Source organism: Amblyomma maculatum, chromosome 2 (genome assembly GCF_055883805.1).
Source record: "Amblyomma maculatum isolate TAMU_Amacu chromosome 2, ASM5588380v1, whole genome shotgun sequence".
Lineage (NCBI taxonomy): Eukaryota > Metazoa > Arthropoda > Arachnida > Ixodida > Ixodidae > Amblyomma > Amblyomma maculatum.
This window is the reverse complement of record NC_139345.1, coordinates 223,351,672-223,373,216: the sequence shown is the minus strand read 5'-3', so window position 1 is coordinate 223,373,216 and position 21,545 is coordinate 223,351,672. Positions and strand designations below refer to the sequence as shown.

At 44.6% G+C, this 21,545-nt stretch overlaps 2 long non-coding RNA genes across 2 annotated transcripts in view; both read right to left on the bottom strand.

The window, feature by feature from the left end:
- The window catches only part of LOC146201362 (uncharacterized), a 408,702-nt gene that overhangs the window by 344,352 nt on the left and 42,805 nt on the right, over window positions 1-21,545 (bottom strand). The gene's annotated exons all lie outside the window — the stretch shown is intronic.
- Window positions 5,255-7,482, bottom strand: LOC146201365 (uncharacterized). The gene is made up of 2 exons (XR_014705322.1): window positions 7,170-7,482; window positions 5,255-5,653 (listed from the first exon to the last, which is right to left on the bottom strand). It is a non-coding gene; the product is annotated as an uncharacterized LOC146201365 (long non-coding RNA).

The following is a 21,545-nucleotide window of genomic DNA, read 5'->3' as shown; positions in this document are numbered from 1 at the left end:
AGGTCGTAATGAGCGACTGCATGTGACAAATGCATCGGTCCCTGGTACTCGTGCTTTTTTAACATTACACTATGCAGCACTGAACTGAATGCTCATACGAGCAAAAAGTAAAAATTCTAGGGGCACTTTGGACCACTAAAGAGCAATGAGGTGAAAGCCTTTATTGCACGGTGGTCTGATGCCCTCCACTATGGCACCTCCTTCCTCGTTTTCCTTATGGCTCGATTCAGGTGTTCGCGGAGAAGTGTGAGATACGCCTTTTCTTTCCGGTAAACCAATTTGAAATGCTGCTGATGCTTGCTGTACTGCATTTGTATGCTGTGTCATGTGGTGTTTGAGCTAACGCCAAATGAAAGGCGCTGCACTGACGACTGGATCGGGTTAACCTTCACATGTGCTCGAGTCGCCTGGTAACGTCATGACTGAATGTGATGTCATCATGGTGTAAGTTTCGGCCATGACATCATAGTAATCTCTGTCATTATCATCACTGTCACTAACTATCATTATCAATCAGCATCTATCAGTATCTATCACTAAGTTCTTCACTGACAGATTTAAAGGTAAACAGCACAACCATGCAACTGCTCGCAAGATTCTAATGACAGCTTTCGCACGTTCGAATGGGGACGAAGGAAAGCAGTGGCAATGTGAGTGGCAAGTATGTATTTCCTGGGGCGGCTGTGCTGGGCAGACAGAGCGGGAACATACGTGAAGACACAGGTGCCTTCACGGCCAGTCAAGCTCAAGCAGTGGTGGCATGACTGCACAATTTCCCAGGCAAGGTGTCTCTGGCCACCCTCCTCACACCTCTCATAACCATGTTGCGCGAACTGCAGCGGAGATGGTGGAGGCTGCTGCCACAGTTGCCCTATCAGTGCAATTGCAAAATGTTTTTTCCCAAGTTTATGACTACGAGAAATAGGGGTTTGCTGTAAACATTCCCACGGTGATTTCACTTATATGTACTCCTTATTTTGGTTTCCACTCTTCTTCACGCAAAAATTTCACATTACCAAGAAATAAAACTGCAGACCTGTCGTAGTTAGGTTATAACTGGGTTTAAATGTATTCAATGAGGTAATCACCGCTAGATTAAGAGGAAACCTAGACTTTAGTGAACAAAAAGGCCAGGCTGGATTTCAGGCACACCACTTGACCACAGCCGATGTTCACGGCATCAATCAGATGAAAGAGGAACCACAGAATATACCGTATCTACAGGTAAACAATTCCGTAATGAATATATGATGTGAGGGAAGAGTTTGTGTCGAGAATAAAAAGAAAAATATTGTCACGATTCCAACACAAGCTCACGATTATAACATGAAATCGTAACATTAAAGGCAACCATAGCTGGGGATGTGACAATAAAGGAGACTGCATTTAAAAATCCAAAGAAAAGTATCCGAGTGGTTTATTCACTGTCACTACTCAGTTACTTATCGCTGTTCATGAACATGCCCCCACTCGTTTCCCCCTTCTTGATTAGACACGATTTGCTAAGCACTACATGCTTTCTTCTCTCGCTTAGAATCCCGCATCGCTCCCTGCATGTTTTGCCCATTGGCCATGATCTAATGATATTAAACAGGAGAATTCGAACCCTCAATAACTACACCTTTTTATTATTTTCTTTTTCACTTCCACCTTCTGGTCTTTCTCCATGGTTACCTTTTTTTTAACCTTGCCTCATTTTACAGCCTCGAAGTTGCCAGAAATTTGCCTTCTCCTCGCAACTGGCTTACCTGGTGGTAAAGCTATCTTGATGACCAGCAAAAAAAGAAAAGTGTTAAATTCAGATATTGCTTCTAAACATAGCATGAAGTGCTGTTTCAGTGATGCAATTTCAAAAAACGTAACTCGTGCTATAATCTTATAAATACGGTAAGCAACCCCAACATACAACCTGCTTATATTACAAGCATTTGATTCAGTCTATGCATCAATCATGCATGCATTACATAACCATGGCATAGGAAAGGCATATGTAGAAACGCTGTTAATAGTATATGGAAACCGCACAGCAGCCACAAGTCTTCTGCAGAAAAAGCTAATCCTGATCAGGAATGGTGGTAGTTCCCCCCACCCCCCATAGTTCATCCTGTGTTTTGTGCACCCCTAATCCCACGAATTTAGCGGTGAGGGGGAGGGCAGAAGAGTTCAGGATTTCGTTACAGAATGGGTATTCAGCTCTAACGGAGGATGGCGACATTACCCTAGAAGCAAGGAACAATAATTTCAGAGATATCATTACTGAGTGCGCATTAGAAGTAGGCGGTAGGATAAGAGAGGATACCGGTAAGCTGTCTAAGGAGACGAAAGATTTGATTAAGAAACGCCAGAGTATGAAAGCTTTCAATCCAACAGACCAGATCGAATTGGCTGAGATATCAAAGCTAATCAATAAGCGCAAGGTGGCCGATATAAGGAAGTATAACATGGAGAAAATTGAGCATGCTGTAAAGAACGGGGGAAGCCTTAAAGCGGTAAAGAAGAAATTGGGCATAGGCAAAAACCAAATGTATGCGATAAGGGACAAGGCGGGCAACGTCATCACGAATATGGACAAGATATTCAAAGTAGCCGAGGTGTTCTATACAGATCTCTACAGTAGCCAAAGTAGTCAGGACCGTAATGAGATTGGTGGTAGGGAAAAACAGTTGGACGTTCCATCAGTGACGAAGGTCGAGGTCAAGAAAGCACTAAAAACTATGAAAAGGGGGAAATCGGCCAGACAGGATCAGATAACTACAGATTTGCTGAAGGACGGGGGGGAATATTGTGCTAGAAAAACTGGCCACCCTGTATACGCAGTGCCTGGTGACATCGACGGTACCGGAACCATGGAAGAATGCAAACATTATCCTCATTCATAAGAAAGAGGAAGGACCTTAAAAATTACAGACCAATCAGCTTTCTGTCTGTTACGTATAAGGTGTTTACTAAGGTAATCGCTAATAGAATCAGGGCAACCTTAGACTGCAATCAAGCAAAGGATCAAGCAGGGTTTCGGAAACGGTACTCTACTATCAATCATATCCATACCATCAATCAGGTGATAGAAAAATGCTCGGAATATAACCAGCCCTTGTACATAGCATTCATTGATTACGAAAAAGCATTTGACTCAGTTGAAACCTCGGCGGTGATGCAGGCATTGCGAAATCAGGGGCTGGACGAGCCGTACGTGAAAGTGCTGGAAGATATAATGGCTGCACAGCAACCATAGTTCTGCATAAAGTAACAAAATTCCGATAAAGAAAGGTGTTAGGCAAGGAGACACAATCTCCCCAGTACTATTCACAGCTTGCTTAGAGGAAGTATTCAGAGACGGGAGCAGTTATGGATAAGGGAGAATACCTCAGTAATCTGCAATTTGCTGATGACATTGCCTTGCTAAGCAACTCTGGGATGAACTGCAAATAATGATGACCTAGACAGGAAAAGTAGAAAGGTAAGCTTGAAAATCAATATGCAGATGACTCCTAAGTGCAGCTGCCGACTATAGCTGTTAACAATGTTGAGTCATACGCTTAAACGCAGAGCTTATGTGTATCCCCGACATATATCGCACCAAGTAGTGACACACAAGCGATCTTTATCTGAAGAATGGTGGCAACTTAGATGGAGAAATGTTCATGTCAGGCCGCACAACAAAAAAACACTGAAATTGTGAGATTCAGCAACTTCAGCTACAGAATTTTTTTTATCGCACTAGCAGCAAAGAAGCCAGAAGAGTCCGAAGAAGCTCTGATTTCAGCTTTTAGCGATTCAGGTACTACAATTACAGTGGCCAAAGGTGCACACAGTTTCCGTACCCACTTGCTTTTGAGTATGTACACGATCGCTGCATGTTCTGTTTTATCTCTGTTTAGGAGGGTGTCCACAATCGTTAGCAACGATCTGCTGATACTGGCACACAAGCCTGTAGTTTTCACGTAGATAGGAACCTAGTGTATACTTGAGCGAAGGCTCTCCAGCTTATGATACAAACTATTTGTAAAAATAAAAATAATTATATGATTGTACAGGGATTTTGGGGAAACTCAACAGGTTGCTTGTTTTGATGGATGTTTGGAAGGAATTACTAAGTGAAATGCTCAAGTTCATAGGTCTCTTGTTCGTCCAACACGGGCATTATGAAACTTCACTGGCTGAAGCTGCATTGGAATGAGGGCAACATCTGCAGTGGTTTGCTTCCACCAGGAACAATGCTGTGAATCTGCTTCATAGTAGTGCTGGTGGAGATGGAGAAATGTTCATGTCAGGCTGCACAGTATCAGCTTGTGTGCTGATACTGGCACACAAGCGTGTAGTTTTCACGTAGATAGGAACCTAGTGTATACTTGAGTGAAGGCTCTCCAGCTTATGATACAAACTATTTGTAAAAATATAAATATATGATTGTACAGGGATTTTGGGGAAACCCAACAGGTTGCTTGTTTTGATGGATGTTTGGAAGGAATGACTAAGTGAAATGCTCAAGTTCATAGGCCTCTTGTTCGTCCAACACGGGCATTATGAAACTTCACTGGCTGAAGCTGCATTGGAATGAGGGCAACATCTGCAGTGGTTTGCTTCCACCAGGAACAATGCTGTGAATCTGCTTCATAGCAGTGCTGGTGCTCCTCAAAGTGGCAGTCCTGTACAATGTAGACCAGCTGCCACAAGTAAAGCGCCGGTACATCAATCAAGTGCGAAGCCCTCACAGCCACATTAGGCAGGATTTGCATGTAGCTTCCCGAGAAGAGCTCAATAAGCAGATATTTAACCTTCGTGGCACACCAGCTCAAATTTTGTCACCCTCTGCAAAATGTGCCAACCATAACAAAAAGTTGACAAATGCACGAAATGAGTTGTGCTATGAGCAAAAGAAGACCGGGCTTAAAAATAATGTTTCTAGCAATTTGGCAAAGTTACGAGAATGGCAAGCCTTCACAATGAACCACATAACACATTGGTTCCTGGTATTTGGCTTCACTGCATTTTATTGGTGTAGTCGGGAGTATAGGAATTTCCAACTCGCAACAACCACCCCATCTTGATACATCAAGGCAACTGCTGCAGACATACAACAGATCCGAAGGCATGTCGCCTAGCACACATTACAATAGATGCTGTCAAGAGAGTGCAAGAAGTGGCCGATTCCATGCCAAGTTACTTAAGACAATGCCATGTTTCGGACACCATCACATACAGAGAACTTTTGCTCAGATAACCACAGCTGTGTTATCCCCGCAAGGGTCAAGTGTTGTTGTATATGACAAACTCTTTAATCCATGCCAGGCCTGTTCACATATCAATCTGTTGCTTTAATTCTAAAGGCTGAAAACTAGAGAGGCAAAAAATTGCAGTCACACATTTGTGCTTCTCCACCTCCCGCCACGGCAAATCATGCGTCCAAAATCACTCTGAATGCTTTCCAAATAATAACATATCAGCAAATGCAAGGGTGACAATATTCCACAACAAGATTAAATACATTGCAAGCAAGGTATTTTAAACTTAACTAGGAGCACGCTCTAAACCAGTAGAAGGAGTGAGAGTATCCATTTGGTCACACCAGTTACAGCGCACTGCACTACCGAGGTAGCAGAGGAATCCAACTGGTGGAAGAAACTCGTATGTCGGCCCCGAGTATTCCTTGCCTCTGCAAACGTAAATAAATGAGAGCAATACTGCAATTACATTTAGTTTGCATAAATTCAGCAAACTCACTCACAGTAGAATTTGATTCGAGTAAAGCAAGTGAGAGTGCCTGCCGCAGAAGGAAAAAGGCAGCAACGAGACTGGCAGTCAATGCTAGCACAAATACAAATATTTAGCACACTTGCAAAACACTGAAATAGCAACAAAGAGACTAAGTTAAATCATGTGTGCAGTAAGTGCGGAATATGCTGCGGCTTGCATGGAATTGTAATGAAGAGTGCTTATAGCAGCAAATTACAAGCTCTTTGACAGGATTACGAGGTAGTACATGCAACGGTGCCTCACTCTCCTCAACAAAACATACCACCTCAGGTTAATTATTGCTTTGTTTTCAAATAAGCTGTCAATGGCCTTGACAGCAGCTTGAAGCGAAGCACTGCCCACTATTTATGGGGGCATTATTTCTGCTATCATTCCCAGTTTTCTCAAAGTGATGACGCAGTTGGAGCAAGCAAAAGATATATATTAGGGAACTCTGCGGTAGCGACATGCATCTGAAGTGTTAAATCTATATAAACAAGCTCAGTGAGTTCTACCAATGCAGTTATTTTCGTAGTAAAAGGGGCAAATACTCTCATGGGCAGGAGCCTATGATAGCCGAAGAGTCACCCTCATTGCTGCATGCACCGATGTGAGTACTCGACAGTGGAACGTGTGAGCATACAAGCACAATAAATTCGTGCGGGTATACGCCCGTATCTTGTAACCATTTCGTGCTGAGCAGTAGGCACATTTCACTCCGGGGCTCATTTCGCACTGGGCCAGTTTACATTTATACTGTCTCTCAGCTGGCCAGCAACTCCCCTTCTTTAGCGCTTCGTCGACACTGCAAAGAAGCTGACCTCTTGCACTGCAGCACCACGTATGGGCCGCATAGATGAATACCTTACGAGTTTTTTGACGGAAGCACGACCGTTTCTATGGGCCCAGTCACTATCTGCTGAAGCTGCGAGGAAGGCAATAAAACCTCCTGATCATAAACCAGCGCGTTCACGCTGGCGCACACCAAAATGCCTGCTACTGCCCAAACAAACTAGGCCACAAACGAAGAATCTTAAAAAAAAAAAAACAACAAAAAAAAAAAGCAAATTACAAACTTCCGTGACTGTCGACTCACAAATAGTTTCACATCATCTGTAAGTCGCCGCGTACGTCCCAATACCCCAGTGCACCCCGAAGACAACAGCAACCGGCGACCAATCGGTGCACATCAGCAGGTATGCAACGGTTGTTTCAAGCGCGAAGAAACGGGATCGACGCCATTATGCAGTCTCCACATGCCTTCGCCCGGAGACTGTCGCGTGATTACGCCGCGTCAGTAATAGTGACTACCGCATAGCTGCACTGCCGTGTAAAAACTCGTTAAAAAAGCTGCAAGACGGTAGCAGAACGCCGACAAGTGCTTTACCTAGAGGTTGCGGGCATGTACGAAACACCATCATTCGCGTACGACTCACCGTAGTCGGAGGCTGCAGACAGGCCAGGGACAGGACCGAAGGCTGCGCTGTTGAATTTAGGGCAACAATCCACGAACTGAATCAGATTTTCACCGAATTTGCATCTATCGGGATGATGCCCCGCAAACTACAACAAGCCGACGCATGAAACGCGACCTAGGGCTCGCAAAGCGCGAGCACCCGTTGCCCGAAAAGCGCGCCAGCTTTTGTTCGGGTGGCTCGGGCGCATCTGAGTTTGAGGCTTATTTCCAGAAAAAAAGCAAATACTAAAAGTTATTTGACGTCACATCCGTCGAGAGAATCAACGCATCCTCCTTTCCACTTTGGTTCTGGGCGCGCATGCGCAGTTCACGGAGCCGGCTCTCTGCAAGTTCAGGTGATGATGAGGGCTCCTGCGAACTGTGAGGCAAATTACTAGCACACAGAAAATAAGATCTGCCAGAACTCCAAAGAACTAGAAAGTAAACATAATATTCGCGCTCAGGAATGAATGCAGTTTTTGTTTCTTGCGTAAGAAAAAAACGTGTCACATTTTTAATAATATTTTAACTTGTTTCTAACGGCCTCTCTCGGCCACTTATTATCCGCTGCGTAGTTGCCCAAAGCACGGACCAAAGCTTTTTTCATCCGCGGAATGGGTGCGTCGTCGGCCCCAGTTCAACGTTCATCGTTGCGTGTTGCGTACAGAGTGGGTTATCTGTAACAAACAGTCAGTATTTAATTCTGCTGGTTGTGGTAGAGCTTTACAGCAAGGCGAAGACTGTGTGTGCTCGATGAGAAACTGATTGCCGCTGCATGTGCGCATTTCCGGACAATGGGACAATGCTGCGTCACAGCTCGGCGGCTCGGCTCGGCCTCCCAGGCACGTCGCAAAAGTGGTGGCTTGTTTTACGGATACACGTCTGCATGAGCGGCGTATATCTGCATGTTTTAGTTGAGTGGTGAAGGTGAGATTTTATTGCCCCCAAGACGCGTGTCGCATTGCTCAGAGCCTTCCGTTCCGCTCCCTTTGCTGCGTGTTTTGCTTACTGCGTCGTATTACCGCACCAACGTTCGCTGAACGTGCTTTAGCTGTTATTACAGTGATGTTCCTATTGTCAATGGGATCTTTCTCATGAACATGTTAAATGCTTAAGTTGTAAATTTGTAACCTCACATTGACTCCTTTCAGTGGCAAATGAAGCGCGAGTAAAATTTGGGAATCGTGAACAGGGCGAGATTTATTGGAGCGAAGCTATATCGTAGATATTTTCACTTCTCAGACGCATTAACTTCTAAATACTAGCAATCCCAATTTGAATTGCTTACCTAAGCTCTTAGAGGTTGGCGTTCTAGCGCTAGCGTTAGTTATTCCGTTCGTTTGTTTTTGTTGTTCTTTGACGCTGATGTGTACTTTGTTTGTTAGCAAGATCTTTCACCCTTTTATAATCTCACCGCGTCTCGTTTGGAGACCTACGCTCAGGAAATTTTGTTATCACGAGGATTTCATGAAGACCATGACGAATGAGCGGTGGTCGCTCTCCTACACTTAAAGATTTCATTGTCGTAAAGCGTCTATGTAAGTAATCGTGAATTAATAAAGCCTGGCTTTCTATGCAGCACAGCTTCACTCATTTATGCCCTTAGTGAAATGCCTCAAGCCATGTGGTTCTATCCATGTGCTTGCCGAATTCACTTGAAGGCCCTTGTTCACAAACGTGCCCGAAGAAATAAGCCCCAGAATGCGTTTACATGACGCGCGACGAAAGACTAGGCTAACGACGGCGGGGGCAGAACGATGCTATGATAAGGTGGTTAAAGATGCCGTAACATTTCAGTTAACGTAAAACTTGACAGTAGAAATCCATGTCAAGTAAAGTTGGCTGAACAGTTACGGTGTCCATTTTTCTGCCTTATCCGAGCATCGTTCTGCCTCCGTCGTTGTTGGCCTTGTTTTTCGTTCATAAGTAAAAAGACAATCAAATTCCCCGCCAAAAGTACGTTACTGTGACGTCACAAGCAACGTCACGTGTTTGTTGTGCCTCACAGTTCGCAGGGGGCACTGGGAAACTAAAGCCTCGCTCAGAGTCGACACGCAGGCTTCTATGGGAGTTACGCTACCATTTGTTGTTCTACCATGAATATTCGTCGTTATGCAATCACTAAGGAAATTTTTAGTGCCATTTCGGGAAACAGAAACTATTTATTGTCGACGTCTGGTTTTGCGCCTTCGCTACTATGTCTATCACGGTCTATGTACGCGCCTTCAGATGATGATGATGATGAAAAAGAAACATCGCAGTAACGCCACTCCACGTACCCGAGAAAAACCGACTGTCCTGGGGCCCGATCCTCGACATTCGCCTTTTCGGCCATGTTGTGACGTACCCGTGACGTACAAATTGGGGCGGCGCTAAAACGCGTATAAACAGAAATTGATGACGAAATTTAAAAAACAAGGAAGAAAGTTACAAAAAATAACGCCGTCGTCTGCTACTTGGCGCCGATTACAAAAATGCCAACGCTGCGATGCCAAGAAGCTGGAGGGTCGGTGCGAACAGTGTTTACGCTGCATACACGCGTCGCGCGGCAGGGCAAGGCTGAGGAGATAGTGAGATACTTACGTATACGTTGCGGCTGTACTGTACTATTATAGTAACGGTAGTTGCGACCACAGTGCATCATAGTACACACGCTGTCGGACGTCCAGCAGCAGCTAGGCTGAGCGAACGGCGGTACTCGACGCAAACCCCACAAACAGCCGGTCGTCAGGTGTGAGCGATGCCTCACTTGAGATGCCTGCATGTGGCTAGCTGTGCGTGTTTCATTTATGGACTTAGTCCTGATACTCGCGAGTATCAGGATTAAAGAATTTGTTCACGAATACTGAGAATTGGAAGCGCCCAACAGATTTTCGGGCTGCAGTTGCCTCTAGAGAAGAGACGCACCTGTCCGACGACAACGCTGGCCTTCTCAGGGTATCACTGCTGTTGGAAACTGCCTGCGGCAGCCCACCGTTTCCATCGTGTTAGCAAGTCTGCTACGGGTATACGTGTCGGCTTCAGTGGCGTCCAGTTCCAGTTCAGGCGTTCAGTCGTGTCCGACTCTTCGTGACCCTATGGACCATGTCACGCCACGCGGATATCGGCCCGGTGGAGCGGCGTAGTGAAAACACGCATAGTGGAGAGCTCGATTAGGCCATATATCTGGCGATCTTAGCATGCGCTGACATCGGACCACCTTTACCGTGTCCATCGAAATGCGATCGTCGTAGCTGGGCTACGCACATATTGCGGGTCAGAGAGCCGAGCGTCTATAATCATTACTGAGCCATCGCGGCGGGGACGTTTTCACGCTGCCGCAAAAATAAGAAGATTTTCTGGCAGCAATGAAAATGCAATAAAAAGCGTATCCAGATGCCCACTGGCAGCAACAGGTTAGCTTTCACGCTGATGGCATTTAATGTGTCCTGAATTAGACATAGCACGCTGTATGCACATTTCACCGCATGCAGAGTGTCACTGTGTTGTGGCAGATGTATTAATTACCTCGTTAAAATAAAAAAAATAAAAAACTGTCGGTATTATTCTGCTTGGTTTCTGAGCATGTTGCATAAAAACACTTTATAAAAGTAGCAACGCTGCTCGTCTGATGCAGGTGCACATCACACCACAATGTCCCAAGAGAAACAAAATTTGTCAGGTACAGCCTATCTTTGCTACTGTTTACCAGTTTTGCACTTGCAATAGCATCCGGCACTTTCTTTAAGTGCAGCAAGATTCCTCAGAGGAGAGAAGGGTGATGAGGTCGGCTAGAGAAATGCCTTCACATATACTATTTGACGATCAGGAAGTGACGGAACAGACATGAAGAGTGAATATGATATATGATGCCTAATTACAATGAGCTAGATGCAGTATGGAAACCATTTTCTTGAAGCAATTGTCAATTGAATGTAGCATTCATGCACACATTAACCAGTGCACATGCTACACAAAACCCGAACCTGTCTCTGAGTGAAGCAAGGGAGCCAAAGGGGAAAACAAGCGTGACTTTAAGGACACCGTAAGTAAAAAGTAACAGCAACAAAAAAGAAAAACAGAAGCATGCACAGGGACAATATTAGACAAAAAGAGGCATGAATTGCAAGGCTGATGTGGCCTGCAGCACATCAGGGTGGTGTTCTGGATTTTTTGGCAAAGGTTCATTAATGCCAGGTGATAATACTGTATGATTTGTATTGGCTTTGCCATCCCCTGTGTGCTCTTCCAGCAATGCATAATGTCCAACGTGCAACTGCCTAACATCCACTCTCTACACTCTGACTCAAAAACATGCTCAAATGAGCCTCACCTGAATACAGGCATAAATATGGGAATAAAGCATTAAAATTAACTTTTTCGACATTCTGATTGCATATCATTGGAAAACTAAACATGATTTAAATGAGCGTATGATTTGCAGCTAGTGTGTCTTGTATGCATGGTTTTTCCAACAGGTTGCAGTATAGCTTCTGTCCTTTATTTTGGTAAAACATGCACACTTTAAGAGACCTGCTACTCACGTAACACATTCCCTGTAGCTTCAACAGCTCGTCGTTGACTAACAATTGGTGTATCATTTGCTTTCGGGACTTTTTGGCATTTTTTTTTTTACATGCACCTGACATGAAGCCTTGCTTATAAGAAAACTGAAAATTACAATATACAAAACAATACAAAATTTATTTACAGCACTCCACACTCTACAATACACAGCCTAAAAAATGAAAGGCTGTCACACATTCAAGTAATTACAGTATTGTACTTGTACAGCTCATCGCCATATCTGAAAGGTGGCACGGCCTTGGAGACCAAAGAAGAGAAATTAGTTATACAAAGCAAGGGAACACAAGATAGGGTCAAAAACCCATTCTCCAAGTGTTTGGCCCAAGATAACCCCAGCACCAGCAAAGCAAGCACCCACTGTTTTACCAAAGAGTACCCAACACCACTGAGGATTGGTCCCCAAATGCTCAAACCACTAGGCTGCAACTACAGTCAAGGGATGCTATGCGTTCCGCAGTATTACCAGTATCAAAGATTATGGAACTCAACGTCATTTAAATGGTAGTCGGCACTTTGGACAGAGCAAGTATTCCGATTCTGTTATGGACAGGGCAAAGGTAGTTATAGTGTGTGTAAGAATGATTTTACCTGTGCATAAATGCCTGCCACACCTAGAATGTTCCCTTTATGCAGTCTACCAAAAAGCAGAAATGTTTGTCTCAGGAAGACAAGCCTTAAGCATTATTTCAGCAAGTCCCTCAATGTGACGGCTATCAGGCAAACCAGCACAGCACTTGAAAACTTCATGCTCTAAAAACAATTGTGGGGACACGCAAGCTCAGCATTTACCGCTATGACACAACAGCTTTTATGGCTCCTGTCTGCAGACTCTCATTCGTGTGAATCGACTTTGCTACTGCTAACACCTAGTATTTATTCTATGATACATATCAGTAGCGTATACCTGTAAGTTTTCCAATTATGTGAAAGACCACTTGTCTAGATACCTATAAAGCCCACTCTAACCAAGCTGTACGGATGCGGTTCCATGGCCTAAGGGTTGCCTGTCTTTTACCCAAAGATCCTGCAAGGTTTATCACCTCACACAGTCATCTCAAAGGTGAAGCCAGAGACATCACATTGAGTACTCGACCATGCCACCTGTCTGAAATGTGCCCAAGATTTTTCACTCACAATGTCGCGTTTTGTGCAGAAAAGAGGCTTTAATGTTGCTGCATCAAAAAAAAAAAAAAAAGCAAGAAGCCAATAGCTGAACATCTACGCTACATTAGGCTCTGCTGGCTCGCAAGACATTTGACCACAGTGCCAACAGCTAAGTTATAGATGCAGCTGTGGCAGAGGCTGTACCACAGAAACAACAGATGAATGTGGTCAAGATAAAATGAAATCGCTTTGTTCACAAATTCTTCAATACATCATGAAAAAGAATGGCTCACTTATGGATAGTATGACGTCTACTGTGTTCAATAGGATTGTACCTTCAGGAAGTTACCTTTTGAATGCAATCTTAAGAATATATTGTGGTGTTCAATTTAGGCTGTACAAATAGCAGACGTGCAAAATATGGAACACATTCTGAGGGTTAAATGCAGAGAGGATTGCTGAAGCTGATATAATAGGAAAGCATAGGGATACTAGATAACGTAGAAAACACATGTGACAATAGGATAGGTGTAAGTGAAACTAGTGCAGCTGTCACTTATGAGAGCAAAAAGTTATACAACTCAGTACTAGCACAATGGTACAAAATGTTGAAAAGTGATGATGAAACACAAGTTTCCTTGAAAGTGCTTCTACATAAATGAAATGAAAGTGATTGGCATAAAATTTATGCCCCTTCCTTAAAATTCTCAATTTAAAGCTCACAAAGAACAATGAAGATAAGGCTACAAAAGCAACTAACAGAAAAAAAAATAATGAAGCAGTTATACACAGCTGCAATCATTCGATAAACATCTCGAGTGATGAAGCCATGCTCCAGTGGCTTAGAGCATGAATATGTGAGCTTTACCAACCCTCTTTTAACATATGTGAGTGCCGGAGGGCATGTGGCAGCAGCAAGAATGTGTCAAGAAGCAACTGGCCCAGATAGCAGCCTCATAATAGGGGTATGGAAGGACTACACACAACACTATCATGGAGGGAGATATTTTATGGAACAAGATATGTAGCAATGCACAAAAGGAGCAAAGCATTTTGTAGAGCTGCAGTCAAAAATTTATGAAGGACAATCTTATCAAAATTTTTCATTTCATTCCTACACTTGTGCATCATTATTGTGACTATGGGTTATATAGTGAAACATGAAATGTCAAGCAATTTATCTCGTGCACAAATGAATGCATTCTTTCCCCTGCGAAGCCACCTTCAAGAACTTTTGCCAGTGGGTGCACATGCACTTCAATATCACCTAGTTACAAAACAGAGAAGTCAATAGTTGCCTTTGTGAAAAAACTGAAGAATACAAAAATGTTCATTGATAGCCGAGCCACACAAATGATGCAGAGGTTAAACAGGTTATCTGGGATCTTGATTAACATTACTACAAAGCATCAGTAATTGCAGTGCAAAATGAAACTGGCAAATTTTGCAAAAGTGGAATCTAAAATTGCCAAATTGGGTTGACAAGTTGGCGGGGGCCTCATTTTCCGTGCATACAACAATGAAAGACAATGACCACCAAATAGATGCACAAATTATCCTTGGGAAAACTAGTTGATTGCTGTTCATCTACATTCAGCATATGAAGAAAGCAATAGAAAACAAGCATAAAGGCAACCAAATACAAAGAAGCACAGCTCGCTTCACTCTGCAGTTTGTGGAAAAATACAGTGGGCACCTTACGTTTCACCCTAGTAGCACACAAGATAGATGTAACGAAATGGACTCTGCTATGGTAAACGACTGCAGACACATCCACCAGGGTGCACGTATGTCAAATATTCTCACTGAAGTAGTACATCGCAGGCTGCCTGCTTGCCACAAACACCAAAGTGAATTGTGAACTGTTGCTGCCCGCATGTCCTACTCAGAATGGCACTTCTGGAGGTAGAAGGAGAACGTTTTTGTACCTTCCTGTGTTTCATTGACATGAAGCACTTAATAAAATACACACTGAGTTTAAGCAGAACACAAAAAAGCAAAGTATACAACAAAGAATGACAGCTCTCAGCAAGGGCCACAGCACTTGTAGAAGAATACACTCAGTATGTCTACAGATGGTAGACAAAAAATTATAGCACCAAGGAAAGGTTTGGTTTGGTTTGTGGGGTTTAACGTCCCAAAGCGACTCAGACTATGAGAGATGCCGTCGTGGAGGGCTCCGGAAATTTCGACCACCTGGGGTTCTAACATCGCACTAATGTGCACCAACATCGCACAGCACACGGGCGCCTTGCTTTTCGCCTCCATTGAAAAGCGGCCGCCGAGGCCGGGATTCGATCCCGCGTCTTTGGCAACAATAGTCGAGCGCTGTAACCACTGCGCCACCCCAAAGCTGAACTTGGTTCTTGCACATGCTATCAACAAAATGTACACCAAAGAGATGGTTATATCTCAAAACCACAGAAAAAATTAAGACTTGGACGGCTTTTCAGCAGTATGCTATCGAACATGAAGCAGTAAGAATGTGCACATTGATCACTTGTGGCATATATCAAAATCATGACAGCGAGTGAAAATCTCAAGTGCAGGTGATCAAGTTGTTCCTGTCCGAGTTAATATAAATGTTGCACGTCCTCTTCCTTGTACTTGTTGATGTTCCTGCTGCGATTACCATTTGCAGGTGGCGTCAATGTCATGTGATCTGCACACACTACAAGCTGTAACGATCTTCAACAAGAGCTGTCCATCTGCATAGCACTTCACATCTGATGTGGCCGTCCAGGGACAAGGCGTGGCCTCCCAGATTACACAAGCCTAGCAGAGAGGTTAATGATGTTGAATATGGCCCCAGGACTTCTCGCCCACATGATGACTCGGATCGGAAGTGCTGCAACGGCTGCACAAGGTCCACACGATCACCTGCAAATGTTTAGTGCCTAAATTATATGCAAATAAAATATCAAACACGCATGGCACAGGAACATTCAAAATCATCAAAGCTGCAAGCTATGCTGCGGTAAAGTGTAATCTATGAATGCAAGAAATCGTCAGTGCAAAACCTATACCTAAGTGAACCATTTCCGTAACAGGTAAAGACGGGTTGGTGGCGGAAATTGTAGTGCGAAGGTTAACTTTTTCTATTTTGCAACTAAAGGAACGACTTATATCAGGCGATTTCACATGTTTTTCCTTTATCGGTCGTCGAAACCATTAACCAAGAAATCTTGACAACTACGAGCACACTCAGTTTCTTTTTTTTTTTTTTTTTTTTTAAGTTTGTGCAGTGTAGAGGAGTTGAAGAAAATTATAATGCGTCGTAGAAATAGGCAGCTAAAAGCAACGCAAAGTGCTGATTAAAAATATCGGATTCGCCGCATGCGTCCTGTAAGTATTCCTTTAATCTTCAGTCATTTCCCGCCTGTGTAGAACTTGAATGCGAATGACGCTGTATGAACAGTCACCTTTGCAGGTTTTCCTATTGCGCTTACCTCTGTGATGCTCGACGTGCTGCAGCATTTCCAGCAGATTGACTGCGTTGCCTTGCTGGTCGACACCCATCGAGAAGCCCGACACATTCCAGGAGCTCGTTGCTCGGCCGAACGAATACATTTCGTGCCATCCTACATCAGAGGCGTTCACCACTGGCGATTCCACCCGAAACACCAGTAGCTCAACAGTTCAACACTCCGAGCGCAGGGCGATTCTCGCCTCGGAGCTTGCAAAGCCGCCACACTACACTCCTCAGATCTGACTGTACTGACGAGCTATCTTTCAAGACAATTTGACAGCATTGCTGTGCTGCAGCAAATCCTCGATCACTACTTGCAGACGACGAACGGCACGAAGACCACTCGTAAGCGTACAAGTTCTTTCCTTCCTCTATGTAAGCGTACCGCCCTCCATGGCCGCCGCCATTGCTGGGTTATTATAACCGCGCAGACCAATAATTTCTTACCATGGGAAGAAAGGGTTTGAAATAAGAAAGCAGTTAGCGTCGTCACGCGGCCGCACGCTTCTGCCCCCATTAAAGATTGTCTCAAACGTCCTTTATTTCATACGCGCTCATAATTTGCCTTTCTATTCCGTTTAAAAAGCCATACAATGTGTATATAAAGTTATCATTTTACTTTTAATAACAAGCTAAGAAACTACGGTAGGCTAACGGCTGCGTAAATCAGCTTGCCTGTCGCCATAGTCTCATTAGCATAATTCGGGCACCTCGCCACTCGGCGAAATTATGGCGGCCAAACGTCAGCATTTTTGGTAATGGCGGCACATCAGTTACGTCATGACGCGTCAATTTGACGTAATCTAAATATGCTTGCGTATCACGTGTTTCACGTGACATAGCTCCAGCCAATCAAATTTGAGCATCCGCTCCTTCCCAGTATGCCATTATTTTCATCACATTGGTTAATCGAGCGTAAGTGTTCTCCAAACCACCATCAGTAACTTTGCTTCCACTCCAAAATCATTCGTATTTGTCATCCAGGCAACAAGGATAGCTCCGGTTGAAATAAATTTTCACGGCTACGTCATTTTGACGTAACCGCTAAAAGTGCTTGCCTCAACTGATGGTTTCGCGCCACAAGTTTGAAGCACGTGACTCTTTTCTGAGCCAATCAGAAAGACAATATGGCGCCGCCAGGGGAAGGCGAATATCGAGGATCGGGCCACCATAATCGGGCTATAGTGCTCTAGAATATTGGGCAGTGTGACGACCGGCGCCGGAGAGCGGGCCGCTTTTGCGATGACAAGAACCGACTTCCGCGAGAGGGCGCGACCTGCAACAGGGGTGCCACGTTCGGCGCTCGGCGCGTAGCGGCTGCGGGGACAGCGGAGGTACAGATGAGCGGTGCAGTTCTGTTTGGAGTTATTTTCCAACGCTACGCCATTGGTGCAGTATTTAATAAAGAGACTACTTATTCCAGGGGCTTAAACTGATCCATGCAATTCCTTTACATCTCTGTGGAGACGCCTTGCACGCTTTGGTATTCCTTCAGAGCTGCGTGCAATGTTTGAATCGTTATTTGAATCTCTTTCAACGTTTTTTTATTCCTGCGGACAGTCACAAATCGTCAGATGAGATATTTGTACGCATTGTTTCCAACGAAGCGTGGACTTTTGTATTCGTTCTTCCCGTAAGGAGCGGTATTATACGCGGAGGAAAACAGTATACGTGAGAATCAATGCTTAATTGAGCTTTATGAGGGCTCTTTGCGAATCTTTTACGAACACCTGCTTATATTTTGCAGCTTGCGCTTATCAATATATGACTGAACGTTTATCTTAAATCATCAGCAATTTGTAATTTATCTCCTTAATTGGTGTTCTTTCTGCACCTTAATCACCGCTTACACAAATTACAATGCGCGAGCAAAATTTATTTATTCTTAACCATATAAATTGAAGCATTGCACTGGGTACCGGCGAAAATAAATGAACATATACGCCACTCAAGGATTTATTTTTTGTTAGCGATTAACAAATACATGTGTCACGGACAACTGTTTACGTGCTGCTCACGAAAGGGTGAAACAGTTGTACAGATGAAAAAAAAAAAAAAAAAAAGTCAAGTACAGCTAGGGCAATGCTTCAAATAAAATACGAAAAATTAAACCATTCACTTACGAAGGAATGCGATTATAGTGGGCACTTGAGTGTGGACGTTTAATAGCATATCAATGGTAGATGTACAGAGCAAATAAAAAAAAAAACACTTATAATTTCGTGTCACCTTGGCAAGTACTGCGGTTCTTGTCGCGCACCGAGAAACGGAAAAATGCGAAACAAATGAGGAGCACCTAATAAGCAAGTAATAATTATAAGGTTAAATTCAAATTCGGACACTAATGCGTGTTTATTTTCGAGTGTGTGGTACGAAATATGAGTCACATACCTGTCACATACGTTCATAGTGGGCATTTGAGTGCGGACGCTTTACTGGCATCAAATGGTACAGAGCAAACAAACAAAAATAAAAGTGCTGATAATTGCGCGTCGAATTGGCAGGTATGATGCAGTTCTTGGCGCGCACCGAGAGAAAGAGGAAAAATGCGAAAAAGATGACGAGCACCTAATAAGCAAGCAATTAATATAATGCCGAAATCGAATGCGGACATAATACGTGCTTATTCTTTGAGTGTGTGGTAAGGGGGGGGGGGGATATGAGTAATCGACTGGATACACTTGCAACTACTGCTTAGCGGACTATATGTTATCGGGCTGCTTGCCGCGGGTGCTCTTTGCAGTGCTATAACCAGACTATAATTGTTAACAAGGTTGATATTACACGTGAAATACTTCCAAGGGAATTTAATTATTTTCCCTTTGGGAACTCTTGCCGTGATTCGCTTACTTCGCAAAGAGCGAAGCCGCAAAAACACATTAAATTTCATTGCTTCAAGTGGGAGCTTTTCTGGTGCTCCAAGTAGGTAAACTTTTTGAACCTTCAAATTTTACAGGAAGTTTGCAAAATCTGAAGTGCAAAGCAATCGAAAAGGACCATACATCCGAGCCAAATTTTTGAGTAAATTGCGACCTAGCTTCGAACCTATAGCTCTATTTTTGTTCGTGGTGAGAAACCGTGCCGGCCTCACAGCCTCTCTTTCGCAGAAGGATGATCTAGCGGAAGCGAATAAGCGTATACCTCTGCGTCCTCTATTTTCCGTCGTTATTTCTTTTTCAAAGCTATTCATTTTTTTTTAATTTTGTATGTACATAAAACAGGACTAGAGCGATCTTCTGGAGGCAATGATTTGCATATTACCGGTGGCTTTCGTACCCTAGAATGGAAACTTTTTCTTGAACAATTTGATCATCTCTACCTCCATGCGGGGTAGTCCACATTTAATTCATTCCAACTGAATGCCGACTTCTCTTGTGGCTTCAGTGACGTACTGTAGTCGGCATAGTTGGCGTGGGAAACAACGGAATATACTATTTTGGACTGTTTTGATAATGGCGTTACTGTGACCAGTTTTTGTCAACGCTCGAACGCACGTGTATGTTTCACTTCTTCATACATCCTGCCTCCACACTGCCCTCTTTTCAAAACGACTACATTTCTGGACGTGAATTAGGTGATTTAGGAATGCTAAAGCAAGCTGTACGGCGAGTGAAGCGTGCTGTGCGAGTCGTACGCCGGCCCTCTCCAATCTGTTTTCTTCGGAGCCAACTCCTGTCATGTTACTTCCCCGAGGTCTTGCCGACGGCCAAAATGGAAAATAAATTAGGTGATTACTAACAGTACTGAGCACCGTTAACCGGCATATTTGTAAAATCTTGTCGCGAACAGATCGAGACGACGCACAAGCATACAAGAACGTACAGGCCGCGCGGTATCCGCCCCGCAGCACAGCGCGCATACGCGGGCGCTCGGACGGCTGACACACCAGTTGCTGGTGGCGCCCTCTGCGCTGCGGCGCCTCCGTCATCGCAAAAGCGGCCCCTCGCTCCCATGCATTTCGCGGCGCGGTCGACACACTGCCCAATCTTCTAGAGCACTATAATCGGGCCGCTGCAACAAGTAGCACACCGGCCCATGATTCATAGCGCGCCCATGGTGGCTGAAGTGCAGCGCCCTCAGCTTTCCCCCTTTCCCTTTCCGGTCACGGGGCTTCCGGTCCTCCCAGATTTCGCGCGCAAACCCTTGTAGGCGACATCATCCAACGCTACTACTCTGCTGCAGTGTCTCGACTCGCCGGTGTTGTGTCGTGTCGGTGATTGTGTCTTTGTCGGTGATTGTATCTGTCCGCAGCTTGATCACGTCCAGTGCGGAATCTTCGCTGTGGAATTATCAGCCTCTCATAAAAAACGTTCGGCAGAGGCCGGCTCTCTACTACGAGTAGCTGAAATCGCACACAGAGAAGTGCAAAACGATGCCTGGCTGCAAATTGCCAGTGCGCTGAGTCAAAGTAGTAAGTGGTTTATCAATCCGTTTTTTCATGTGCGAACAAGCTCTCAACAAGCAAATGTTTTCTCTAGTTTAGAAAAGTGAGGTTATGGACGCAGGGGATGCCCGCTTCATCCCCGTGCATTCTCGCAGCCCATCGACTCCGTTGACAAGTGAGGAAACAGTTGGCCGGCAGCGAAAGGCCGATGCGGGGCGACGTTGCGGTCGGGCCGCAGAACGGAGCTGGTGCGCACTCGTCGAAGTTTGAAAGAAGCTCACCGTAAAAGAGAAAAAGAAAACAGCATTTGCTGAGGGAGGACGAGGTTCCGCGGACGTTTCCGTGTCTGCCGCGCGCCCCGGCTCATTGTTTGGTGTCAGTAGTACAGCCTTTGAGTCACCGCCCCGGCCCGTCTCCAAGATCGCTCCGGGGCACTGGTAAAATCGCAAGCAGGGATGCAGGCGGACCGTACGCCTGTTTTGGTGCGAGAGAGTGCGATCACGGGACACCGACCAGGAGTGCGCGGTACGTCGACAATGAGAGCGGGCGCGGGAAGAAATGTGCGGAGTGTGCGTCAGCACGCTGAGCGGACGTTTAAAAACTGTGTGCGAACGCGCGTGTGCGAAACGAAGTGTATTTGTAATCGAGTGGTTAATTGTTAATATACCCATTGTTCTTTTTCGTATTTTATTTGTGTGTCCAGTCTTTTCTTTCACATCTCATTTTGAGCTTGAAGAGCCCCGACCTCCGCTATCAGCACCAGACCTTCTTTATTGGAATGCTCCGTCGCTTCTGCGCATGCGCCAGCTGAAAGAAGTGAGGAGGAATAACTT